This window comes from Marmota monax, unplaced genomic scaffold (genome assembly GCF_021218885.2).
Source record: "Marmota monax isolate L192 unplaced genomic scaffold, Marmota_monax_Labrador192_F-V1.1 WCK01_AAM20220418_F8-fsc00124, whole genome shotgun sequence".
NCBI classification, from domain to species: Eukaryota; Metazoa; Chordata; class Mammalia; order Rodentia; family Sciuridae; genus Marmota; species Marmota monax.
This window is the reverse complement of record NW_026692505.1, coordinates 3805886-3818325: the sequence shown is the minus strand read 5'-3', so window position 1 is coordinate 3818325 and position 12440 is coordinate 3805886. Positions and strand designations below refer to the sequence as shown.

Sequence of the window (12440 nt, the reverse complement as noted above, 5' to 3'; positions counted from 1 at the left end):
TCCCTCTAAAATCTGGAACAAGACAGGGATGCCTTCTCTCACCACTTCTGTTCAACATAGTTCTCGAAACACTGGCCAGAGCAATTAGACAGACAAAAGAAATTAAAGGCATAAAAATAGTAAAAGAAGAACTTAAATTATCACTATTTTTAGTTGACATGATTCTATACCTAGCAGACCCAAAAGGGTCTACAAAGAAACTATTAGAGCTAATAAATGAATTCAGCAAAGTGGCAGGATATAAAATCAACATGCAGAGGTGAAAGACTTATACAATGAAAACTACAGAATCCTAAAGAGAGAAATAGAAGAAGATTTTAGAAGATGGAAAAATATACCCTGTTCATGGATAGGCAGAACCAACATCATCAAAATGGCAATATTAACAAAAGTTCTCTATAGGTTTAATGCAATGCCAATCAAAATACCAATGGCATTTCTTGTAGAAATAGATAAAGCAATTATGAAATTCATATGGAAAAATAAAAAGACCCAGAATAGCAAAAACAACTCTAAGCAGGAAGTGTGAATCAGGCGGTATAGCGATACCAGACCTCAAACTATACTACAGAGCAATAGTAACAAACACAGCATGGTACTGGTACCAAAACAGGCAGGTGGACCAATGGTACAGAATAGAGGACACAGAAACCAATCCACAAAACTACAACTATCTTATATTTGATAAAGGGGCTAAAAGCATGAAATGGAGGAAGGATAGCATCTTCAACAAATGGTGCTGGGAAAACTGGAAATCCATATGCAACAAAATGAAACTGAATCCCTTTCTCTTGCCATGCACAAAAGTTAACTCAAAATGGATCAAGGAGCTTGATATCAAATCAGAGACACAGCATCTGATACAAGAAAAAGTTGGCTATGATCTACATACTGTGGGGTCGGGCTCCAAATTCCTCAATAGGACACCCATAGCACAAGAGTTAATAACTAGAATCAACAAATGGGACTTACTCAAACTAAAAAGTTTTTTCTCAGCAAAAGAAACAATAAGAGAGGTAAATAGGGAGCCTACATCCTGGGAACAAATCTTTACTCCTCACACTTCAGATAGAGCCCTAATATCCAGAGTATACAAAGAACTCAAAAAATTAAACAATAAGAAAACAAATAACCCAATCAAAAAATGGGCCAAGGACCTGAACAGACACTTCTCAGAGGAGGACATACAATCAATCAATAAGTACATGAAAAAATGCTCACCATCTCTAGCAGTCAGAGAAATGCAAATCAAAACCACCCTAAGATACTATCTCACTCCAGTTAGATTGGCAGCCATTATGAAGTCAAACAACAACAAGTGCTGGCGAGGATGTGGGGAAAAGGGTACACTTGTACATTGCTGGTGGGACTGCAGATTGGTGCAGCCAATTTGGAAAGCAGTAGGGAGATTTCTTGGAAAGCTGGGAATGGAGCCACCATTTGACCCAGCTATTCCCCTTCTTGGTCTATTCCCTAAAGACCTAAAAAGAGCATGCTACAGGGACACTGCTACATCGATGTTCATAGCAGCACAATTCACAATAGCAAGACTGTGGAACCAACCTAGATGCCCTTCAATAGACGAATGGATAAAAAAATGTGGCATTTATACACAATAGAGTATAATAGAGTATTACTCTGCATTAAAAAATGACAAAATCATAGAATTTGCAGGGAAATGGATGGCATTAGAACAGATTATGCTAAGTGATGCTAGACAATCCCTAAAAAAAATGCCAAATGTTTTCTTTGATATAAGGAGAGTAACTAAGAACAGGGTTGGGAGGAAGAGCATGAGAAGAAGATTAACATTAAACAGGGGTGAGAGGTGGGAGGGAAAAGGAAAGAGAAGGGAAATTGCATGGAAATGGAAGGAGACCCTCATGGTTATACAAAATTACATACAAGAGGAAGTGAGGGGAAAGGGGAAAAAAACAAGGGGGAGAAATGAATTACAGTAGATGAGGTAGAGAGAGAAGATGGGAGGGGAGGGGAGAGGGGATAGTAGAGGATAGGAAAGGCAGCAGAACACAACAGACACTAGTATGGCAATATGTAATTCAATGGATGTGTAACCGATGTGATGCTGCAATCTGTATACGGGGTAAAAATGGGAGTTCATAACCCACTTGAATCAAAGTGTGAAATATGATATGTCAAGAACTATGTAATGTTTTGAACAACCAACAATAAAAATTAAAGGAAAAAAATAAATTAAAAAAAAAGAAAGAGAAAAGGCAGATAGATGATAAAAGAAGACACGATGAGGCAGAGTTCTATATCCAGTGAAAGTATCTTTTAAGTGCTGACATATTTTGCTTAAAGATAGGAATATGTTCTAGAAAGTACATTGTTAGGCAATTTTGTTGTTGTATGGACATTGTAGAATGTACTCTTATGGCTACAACATCACGGGGCACTATAATCTAATATATGCTTATGGAATGTTGGTCATTGGCTTAAACATTATTATGTGCTGCATGATTACAAAAAGAAAGGTAACATTAGGATGTTTTCAGATAAACCTTATGAGAGAGATTTTCTCGAATAAATATATATTAAAAGAAGTAAAGATGAGAACTTGAAATCAAAAGAAATGACCATAGGTAAAAGGATTTAATTTTTGGAAAGACATATATGTGAATAATTCTAAATGAGTATAGCAATTTATAACAGATATAATATAAAATTAATGATGGCCATAAGATCCACTCAACTATCCCATAAAGCTTATATTATGTGTCATATAGAAATATAACACAATCTCATGGGGCATTTGCAACCCTGACCTGGAGATTACTGGGTCTCTTTGACAGCAGAACTAAATAATCCTAGTTGTCCTAAAGAAAAGTTCACCTCACCACAGATAAAATTTTTTATGAAAAAGAAAAAAAAAACTCACACTTACAAGGATATCTTAAACTTCCTTTATGAAATAACCAGTAATGGACACAGACTGAATACAGGTATAAGAAAGGAGGAAGAAAAAGAATTTCCCAAATTCTGAGAATGATCTCTAGAGGAAACCATCCCAGTCAGTAATGACCTTTGACATTATCTGGCTCATGCTGATGGCCTGCTCCTAGTATCCATCTTGCAAGAACATTATCAGAATAAATTGCTTGAACAGCAGATTGTATCTGATCCACATCTTTGGTGCAAATCAGACCAAAGAGGAAAAGTCACCCCTGAGAAAGTCATTTAAGTAAAACCACTCAAGACCTCCAAAACAACAGTGTTGTTAGAATTTCTTGTGAAAGTCCTAACATATGTAAGATTCAATTACATGAAAACAACAGCATAAAAAACAATAGGATGTAACTATGGTTAAATACTTTCAAGATTCTTCCATTTCCTAGTCAATGTCAAAAGTACTAATTTACATTAAACACTATTTTAGTCCTTTTTTCATTCCTGTAACCAAAAGACCTGACAAGAATAAGTTTAATGAGGAAACATTTATTTTGCAATACAGTTTTGGTGGGGGTGTGGCGGGGAAGGGGGGCGTCCTCAGTCCATAGTCATCAGCCTCCATTCCACCAGGATAGAGGTAAGACTGGACATCATGGTGGAATTGTGGAGGAAAGAGGCTGAGGACAGCACAGCAGGAATCAGAGAAAGCTATCTCAACAAGGACAAAGTATGCCCCAAAGTCATGCCCCCAGACACCTGCTTTCTTCAGCCACACCCTACCTGCCTACAGTTACCACTGGGTGAATCCCATTCAGGGGGTTAATGCACTGATTAGGTTAAGATTCTCACAACCCAATCATTTCACCTTTAAACCTTCTTGCATTGCACCTATGAGCTTTTGGGGAACGTCTAATATCTAAACCATAACAAACACCAAGAACTATGCATGCTTAATATCTATGGTAACTATTATAAAATAAGCAAAATAGTTTAAACTCATGAGATAGTAAATGGAGAAATGAAATGTTGAAGAAGACTTGAATAATCAAAAAGATGCCAAGTGAAAATAGAAAGTGGGGTGTAGCCTAAGTCAGACCAAATGTAAAACCAATGTAAGGTTAATAGAATTAAGCCTAAATAAGTCAGTAAAAAGTAAGTAGACTATTCATATATGTACATAGGAAAATTAGGTCAGATTCCACTAGCAAAAAGATCAGTAGAGAAAAGGGAACAGGGAGAGAGGAGGAGAGGGAAAAGGAAAGTACTAGGGACTGAATTAGATCCAATTATATTCCATGCTTTCATAACTATGTCAAATGAATCCTATTGTTATGTAAAACTAAAAAGAACCAACAAAAAGAAAAAATCAATTTAGAAAGAAAAATGCTTAGATATATACACATTTATTAGATAAAATTAAAACTAATTAATGAAGCATTTAAAAAGTAAGTTAACTAACTAATTAAAAGACAGAATAAGCCCAGTGCAGTAGCACATGCCTGTCACCCCAGCAGTTTAGGAGGCTGAGGCAGGAGGATCTCGTGTTCAAAGCCAAACTCAACAACTTAGTGAGGCTCTAAGCAACTCACTGAGACCCTGTCTCTAAATAAAATATTAAAAGGGGCTGGAGATGTGGCTCTGTGGTTAAGCACTCTGGGTTCAATATTCAGTACCAGAAAAAAAAAAAAAGAAGAAGAAGAATGTGATGTCAGCAAGATGATTAAAGAGGTAGTCCTGATTCCCCTCCCATGAACATATTGATTCAACAATGATAAATTTAAAAATTTTCTTTGTGAGTAGTTCAAAGATTAATTCAAAAGCTCTTACACCCTGAGCAAGTGCAAAACTGAATGCAGAGAAGCCTGTAAGAAAATGGATGACAATTGCTTGGCCACAACCCATCCCCATGGAAGAGTGCCACATCATCCAGAGGAACCTGTAGCTCCCACCTTCTCCCTGGGGAGGGACCCAGAGGACTGTACTATACATTGAATTTCCTGACTTTTTGGTGGGGTTGCTAGAGGGAATGGTTTCTATTCAGACTGAATCTGACCACTGATGGGATAGGATCTGTGCTGGGAACTGCTTTGAACAAAGACAACAAGTGGTTTAAACTAACATGTATTTACTGCCCAAAGACTATCTACCATTTTAGTAGAATGAATGGACAAAATCCACCCCAAATCACTTTCTCCCTACAGAGGGAATTAGTTGATGCAACTGTCCAATGTACCATTTCTTGGCAGATGCCAGAGGGTTTGGCCTGTGTATCACCTGTTTTGAAGTACTGATAAAAACTGGAACACTCTAGATGTCTGTGGGCCACTGTGAAAAATAATCAATTGTTTAAAATATGCACTCACTCTTAGAGCCTCTCCCTCCATCTCAGCACAATGCAACTTAGGAAAACTCAGTACCCAGCTCTGGGGAAAGAAAGAAAAGACTCAAAGTTACGTCCAAAGTTCTGACATTTAGAGTCTGCCTTCAGGGCTGGTTACTCTTTTACCTGTCTCAGAGCACCACCAGTAGGACTCAGCATACCCTACATACCTGAGGGTCACAGAAAACAGAAAAAAAGCAAAAGAGTTATGTGGTGGAATATTGGTCAAAAGGACATGAAGTATGGTGAGTAGACAGAGAGGGAATAAGAAATGATAAACTCTTTACAAAAGAAAACAAAAATTAATTAAGAACTTACAAACAAAAGTTGAGAATACACATCCACAGAAAAGTTGTTACTCTAGCCATGCAGATTGGTGCATGGCTCTGTACAAAGCCAGTCTGTAAAGTATGGGAGAGGTGAGTTTTTTCAACTGCACAAATACCAACACAGAGTGTCAGGAAAGGTCATGGAACATGACCCCCAAAAGGGACAAAAACTAATCTCCAGAAATTAGCCCTAAAGAAGTCAATGGTATATGAATTATCTAGCAAAGTATTCAAAAACAATTGTCATTAAAAAGTGCTCAGTGAACTCAGACAAACAATACAAGAACAAAATAAGTATTTGAACAAAGTATTAGAAAATATTACTTTTTAAAAACATGGGAATTTAAGAACTGAGGAATGCCATAACTGGATTTAAAAACTGATTAGAAGTGTTCAAAACAGTCCACTTGATCAAGCAGAAGAAACTATTGGCAAACTTGAAAACAGATTATTTTAAATTTTCCAGTAATAGGAGTAGAAAGTAATAAAAAATAAAAAGAGTGAAGAAAGCTTAAGAAATTTATAGAACACTGTCAAGTTAATCAACATATGCATTATGGAAATCATAGAAGAAGAAAAAAGAAAGTTTATTTGAAGAAATAATAATGGAAAACTTCCAAATCTGGAAAAGTAAATGGACATTAAGGTGCAAAAAGGCATAAAAGCTTCTAAAAAGCTTTTCTTTTCAAGGAAGTCTATATAGAGACACATTATAATCAAAGTGTCAAAAGTCAAAGAGAAAAATTTGGAAACAATATGAGAAGAGTTGCTTGTCACATACAATGGAACCGCAATAAGACTAGCCATGTATATCTCAGCAAAAACTTGGCAGGGCAGAAAAGAGTGGAATGATATATTTGAAGTTCTGAAACAAAAAATTTAAAAAAAAAAAACTCTGCCAAACAAGAATACTCTATCTAGCTATCTAGCAAAACTATTTTTCAAAGATGAAGGAGAAATAAAGACCTTCCAAGATAATTGCTAAAGGTGTTCATCACTAGAACTTCTTTATAAGAAATGCTAAAGGGAATCCTTCAACTTGCTATCAACACTAAACACAAAAGGATACAAAAGTATAATGTTCATTGGTACAGGTGAATATATAGACAAAGAATAGTGTAATGACATCATAGTATAAATCACTGTTAATTCTGTCATGTACATTAAAAGGATAAAAATAATGATAGCCATTAAAACATGTTAATAGATAACAGTATAAAAAGATGTAACTTGTGACAGCAATAACAAAGTATTTTGGGAAATAATAAAAGTGTAGTTATTATATGGCATCAAAGTGAAGTTATTATCAGCTTAAAATATATTGTTATAAGTTTTTCTGTGTGTAAGCTCTATGGTAATCAGAAAGAAAATATCTATAATACACATAAAAGAAAATGAGAAAATCAATGCATGTCACTAAAAAAATCAAAGAAAGACAAAAAGAGAATAAAATATGGGGGAAGCTACATGTCAAAAAGAAAATAATAAAATGGTAATAATAATTACCTCTATATCAATATTACTTGATATATAAACGGATTCGATTGTTCAGCCAAAATAGGGTGGATTTAGGGGGGAAAGCGGGAATTAAGATTCAACTCTATACTTCCTACAAGAGACTCAATTTAAGCTTAAGGACACAAACAGACTAAAAGTGAAAGAATAGAAACAGAGATTCCATACAGCTAGTCACAAAAAAAGATTGGGAATAACCATACTTAGAGCAAATGAAATCAACTTCAAATTAAAAATTATTAAAGATACAAGGAAGGACATATAATAAAATAAATAAAAGCTCAGTTCAAAAGATGTTACAAATATAAATTCATTCTATATTAGAAAATCCAAAATTATGAAGCAAGCATTAACAAACTGAAAGAGAAAATAGACTATAACACTACACTGGTAGGAATTTCAAAACCCCACTGTCAACAGTGCATACAATATCCATACAGAAGAACAATAAGGAAACAGAAGGCTTGAGTAACACTATAGACCAAATAGAGCTAATAACCACAGGCAGAACATTTGACCTAACAGCTGCAAAATACACATTCTTCTCAAGCATGTATGGAACATTCTCCAGAAGAGATCTTTTGCTAGGTCACAAAATAAGTCTCAATAAATTTAAGATGATTGAAATCATATCAAGTATATTTTCCAGCAATAATATAATGAAAATAGAAATCAATAGCAGAAGGAAACTAAAATATTATAAAATGTAGTAACTAAACACATCTTGAACCAATGGGTCAAAGACAAAACCAAAGAAGAAATTTAAAAAATATTGCAATGAACAAAATTTAAAACCCAGTACACCAAAACTTATGGAATTCTGCAAGGTGTTTATAATTTGTAGATCCCCATTTCAAAAATAAAAGAAAAATCTCAAATAGATAACTTACTAGCAAACCAAACTGAACAGCAGATTAAAAATATGATATACATAACATACTGAGATTTATTCTTGAGATTCAAGGATGGTTCCATATATGAAAATCAATTCATGTGAAATACCACATTAACATAACAAAGGATTTTTAAGTCACATGATCATCTCATAGATATAGAAAAAAATTTAGCACCATTTTATGATAAAAAGGTTTGATAAGAAGGATATTACCTAAATGTAATTAAAAGTCACATATGAACAACACGTAACTAACTTCACATTCAACAGTGAAAAACTGAAAACTTTTCCATTAAGAGCATGAATGAGATAAGGATACCCAGTCTTCCCACTTGTATTCAGTACAGTACTGGGAGTCATAGTCAAAGCAATGAAGTAAGAGAAAAAATTAAAGGCATATAAATTAGAAAAGAAGAAGTAAATTAACTATAGGCACAGATTATATTATCCTATATGTAGAAAATCCTAAACATCCCATACCAAAAAAAAAAAAAAAATCTGTCAGAATGAAAACAAATTTGCAGGATACAAAATCAATATACAGCATGTAAATATAGGTGGCATTTTTATATATAAGAAATGAATAATCCATAAAAGAAAATTAAGAAAACAATTCCATTTGCAATAGTATCAAAAAAATAAAATATGGGGAATGATATTGGCCAAATTATATTGTTATATTGTGTGCATGTGTGAATATATAATAACAAATCCCACCATTATTTACAGCTATAATGCACCAATAAAATAAGGTGGAAAAAATTAAGTACTGAGGTGTAAACTTAACTAAAGAGTTGAAACTAAACTGAAAACCTTAAAACATTGATGAAAGAAAATGAAGGCATATATAAATGGAAGGACATCTGTATTAAAAGACTTAATATTGTTAAAATATGCACACTTCCCAAACCAACCTACACATTGAATTCAATGTCTATAAAAATCCCAGTGGCATTTTGACATTAATGGGAAAAAATTGCTAAAATTCATATGGACCCACAGACTTGAATAACTAAAAAAAAAAAAAAAATCTTAAGAACGAAAAGGTTCTTTCATTTCCTGATTTCAAAACATAACACATTTACAACAATTAAAACATGATGGTATTGATATAGACATATATACCCATGGAAGAAAACAGGGAATGCAAAAATAAATAAATATACATATATAATATAATATAATATAAATATACACACAAAAAAATGTGTGTGTGTGTGATCAACTGATGTACACAAAGGGTGCCAAGAAGACACAATGGGAAAAGGATAGCCTCCTCCACAAATGGTGCTGGGAATGCCAGATATTTATATCAGGGGACATAATGGAAATTGGATACTTAAGCCTTACTAAAAAACCAATGCAAAATGGATTAAAGACTTAAACATAGATCTGAAACTGTAAAACTCCTAGAAAAAAACTTATTGCCTTGGTCTGGCAATGATTTCTTGGGTATAATACCCAAACCACAGGCAACTAAAGCAGAAATAGACACTATACGTGGCACTAGAATACAATAAAAACCTGCTGCACAGTAAAGGAAGAAAAGAGTGAACATACAGCCTACAGAATAACAAAAAAACTTATAAACAACTTTATCTGATAAGACATTAACATGAAAATTATATAAGGAACTTCTACAATTTAATATTGAAAATAAATAATATCCCAATTTTAAAATGGGCAAAAGATGTAAGTAGACATTTCTCCAAAGAAGACATACAAATGGCCAATAGGTATACAAATATAAAATATTAGTAATTATCAGGGAAATGCAAAACCACATTAGGCTATCACCTTATTAGTGAGGTTACCTATTAGAATGGCCCTTTATGTAAAAAAATAAATAAATAATGGGTGAATAAGTGTTGGTGAGAATGTGGATAAGTTGGAACCCTTGTGCACCGTTATAATGTAAAACGGTGGAGCCACTGTGAAAACCAGTATGGACATTTCTCAAAAAATTAAAAATAAAACTACCATATGGTTCAGTAATCCCACTTCTTTTATCCAAAATAATTCAAATTAGGATCATGAAGAGATATTTGCACACCATGTTCATTGAAGCATGATTCATTATAGCCAAGATGTATATCCAACAGATGAGTGGATAAAGAAAATATATGTACAGTGGAACATTATTCAGTCTTAAAAAAAAAGAGAAAGAAATTCTATTGCATATGACAACACGGATGACCCTTAAGGACATTATGTGAAGTGAAATTAGCCAGTCACCAAGGGAGAAATACTACATGATTCCATTTATATAAGGTATCTAAAATAGTCAAACTCCCAGCAGCAGAAAGTAGAGTGTTGACTGCCAGTGGCTGAGGCCAGGGGAAGTGGAGACTTGCCATCCAATGGGTATTAAATTTGTGTTTACGTTCCTGATATAGTTCTTGAGATTTGCTGCACAACATTATGCATATAGTTAACACTATTGTACTGTACACTTAAAATTGTTAGAAGGATAAATCTCATGTTGTGTGTTTTTTATTACAATTTTTAAAGAGGGACACTGATAATCAGATTTGAGCAAAGGCCATAACATCTACCTCTATGCCATATATGAGAGACTCCAGATAAGTAAAAGGAAATATGTGAAATGAAAACACAAAAACTCTTCATATTATCAGACAAATCTGACTTTAAAGCAAAAATGATGCAAAAATAAAGAGGAACATAGTGACTGATAAAATATATGGAGAAACCCCCCACAAATTATGTATAAAATTTAGATAGCACAGTTATGAAACTTGTCCTAATTGAAATATATAGAATACCATACCCACACTAGCAGAATACATATCCTTTTCTATTGCATATGGAACATTTATAAAAATAAACCATATGCTGGATGGCCATGAAGTAAATTTCAATGCATTTCACAGGATTGAAATCATAGCAAAGTATATTTAAGGACCACGGTTGAACTAAGCTAGAAATCAATATATAAAATAAAGAGCACAAACTCAAAGGCCTGAACATTAAACACAATATGTATAAATAACCTACAAGTCAAAGGGGATTAGTATTAGGAAATACATTTACTAAAAAATAATGAAATTATGACATAAAAAGCTTAGAGAATATATATAAAATGTGAATGGACATTTGTAGGTTTAAATAAAATAGAGAAGCTAAACAATCAATGGCTTAATGTCCCATTCAAAAAATTAGGAAAAAAAACCCAGCATATTAAATATGAAGAAAGTAGAAGAAGTTAGGAAATATAATAAAAATAAGATCATTAAAAAATGAAATAAAAGCAGCTACAAAAAGAATAAAAGAGGAAATTTAAATGCTAATGGTTTGAAGAGACAATAGATACCTGGCAAGACTAATCAAGAAAGACATAGACAAAGCATGCAAATTATCAATATTAGAAATACAGAAAGAGGACATTATAGATTTTTTAATGTTTAATTAAAATAAGAATATACTTACATTAGTTTCCTAAGGATACTATAACAAATCATCATAAACGGCTTAAAATAGCAGAAATTGATTCTTTCAAAGTTTTGGAAGTTCTGACCAGAAGTCCAAATTGGTGTCATTGTGCCATATTTTAAAGCATCAGCAAAACTATGCTTCCTCCAGAAGCTCTATCAGAGAACTGTTTCCTTCCTCACCTTTGTCCCACTTTATATAGCTGCCCCAAGTTTAGGACCTGCAGTCTTTGCTGCTGTGGGTCTTCGGTCTTCTATCTGAAAAATCTCCCTCTGCCTCCCTCTTACAAAAATACATATGGATGTTATTAAGGACCCACCCAATAACCCAGAAAAAATCTCCCTGACTCAATGTCCTTAATTTAGTCACAACTGCAGGATATATATATATATATATATATATATATATATATATATATATATATATATATATATATATATAAAATCTGTAAACTTCAAAATTGTTAGGAGGATAGATCTTATGTTATGTGGTTTTGTTTTTGTTTTTGCTTCGTGTTGTGTTGTTTTTTATCACAATTTTTAACCATAACTTAGGGCATGAATATCTTCTTTTGGGAAACTACTATTCAGGCTACCATGATACTATAACTATCATATTTAGATTGATTTGAAAATTCAATTTATATGGACAAAATCTTAAAAAAGCCTAACCACCAAAACTAACACAAAAAGAGGTTTAAAAATATGACTTTTCTTATGTTTATTAAACATTCAAATTTTTTTAAACTTTCTCACCAAGAACATTTCTGGTTAAGATGGTTTTGCCACTGATTTTTTTCATATATGAGAAGTGCCATTGTCTTAACACAAGTTCTTTCAGGAACTAGTTTAAAAACACTTTCCAACCCACTTTATGAGAGAATAGAATAACTAATTTCCAAAACCTTGATACAAATTAAAAAAACCATCAACTTTAATTACTCTAATGAATGTAGGCC

The 12440-nt window shown here is 33.3% G+C and overlaps 1 protein-coding gene across 14 annotated transcripts in view; it reads left to right on the top strand.

The window, feature by feature from the left end:
- Ptprd (protein tyrosine phosphatase receptor type D) overlaps nt 1-12440 on the top strand; it is a 2207759-nt gene that overhangs the window by 1501956 nt on the left and 693363 nt on the right. The gene's annotated exons all lie outside the window — the stretch shown is intronic.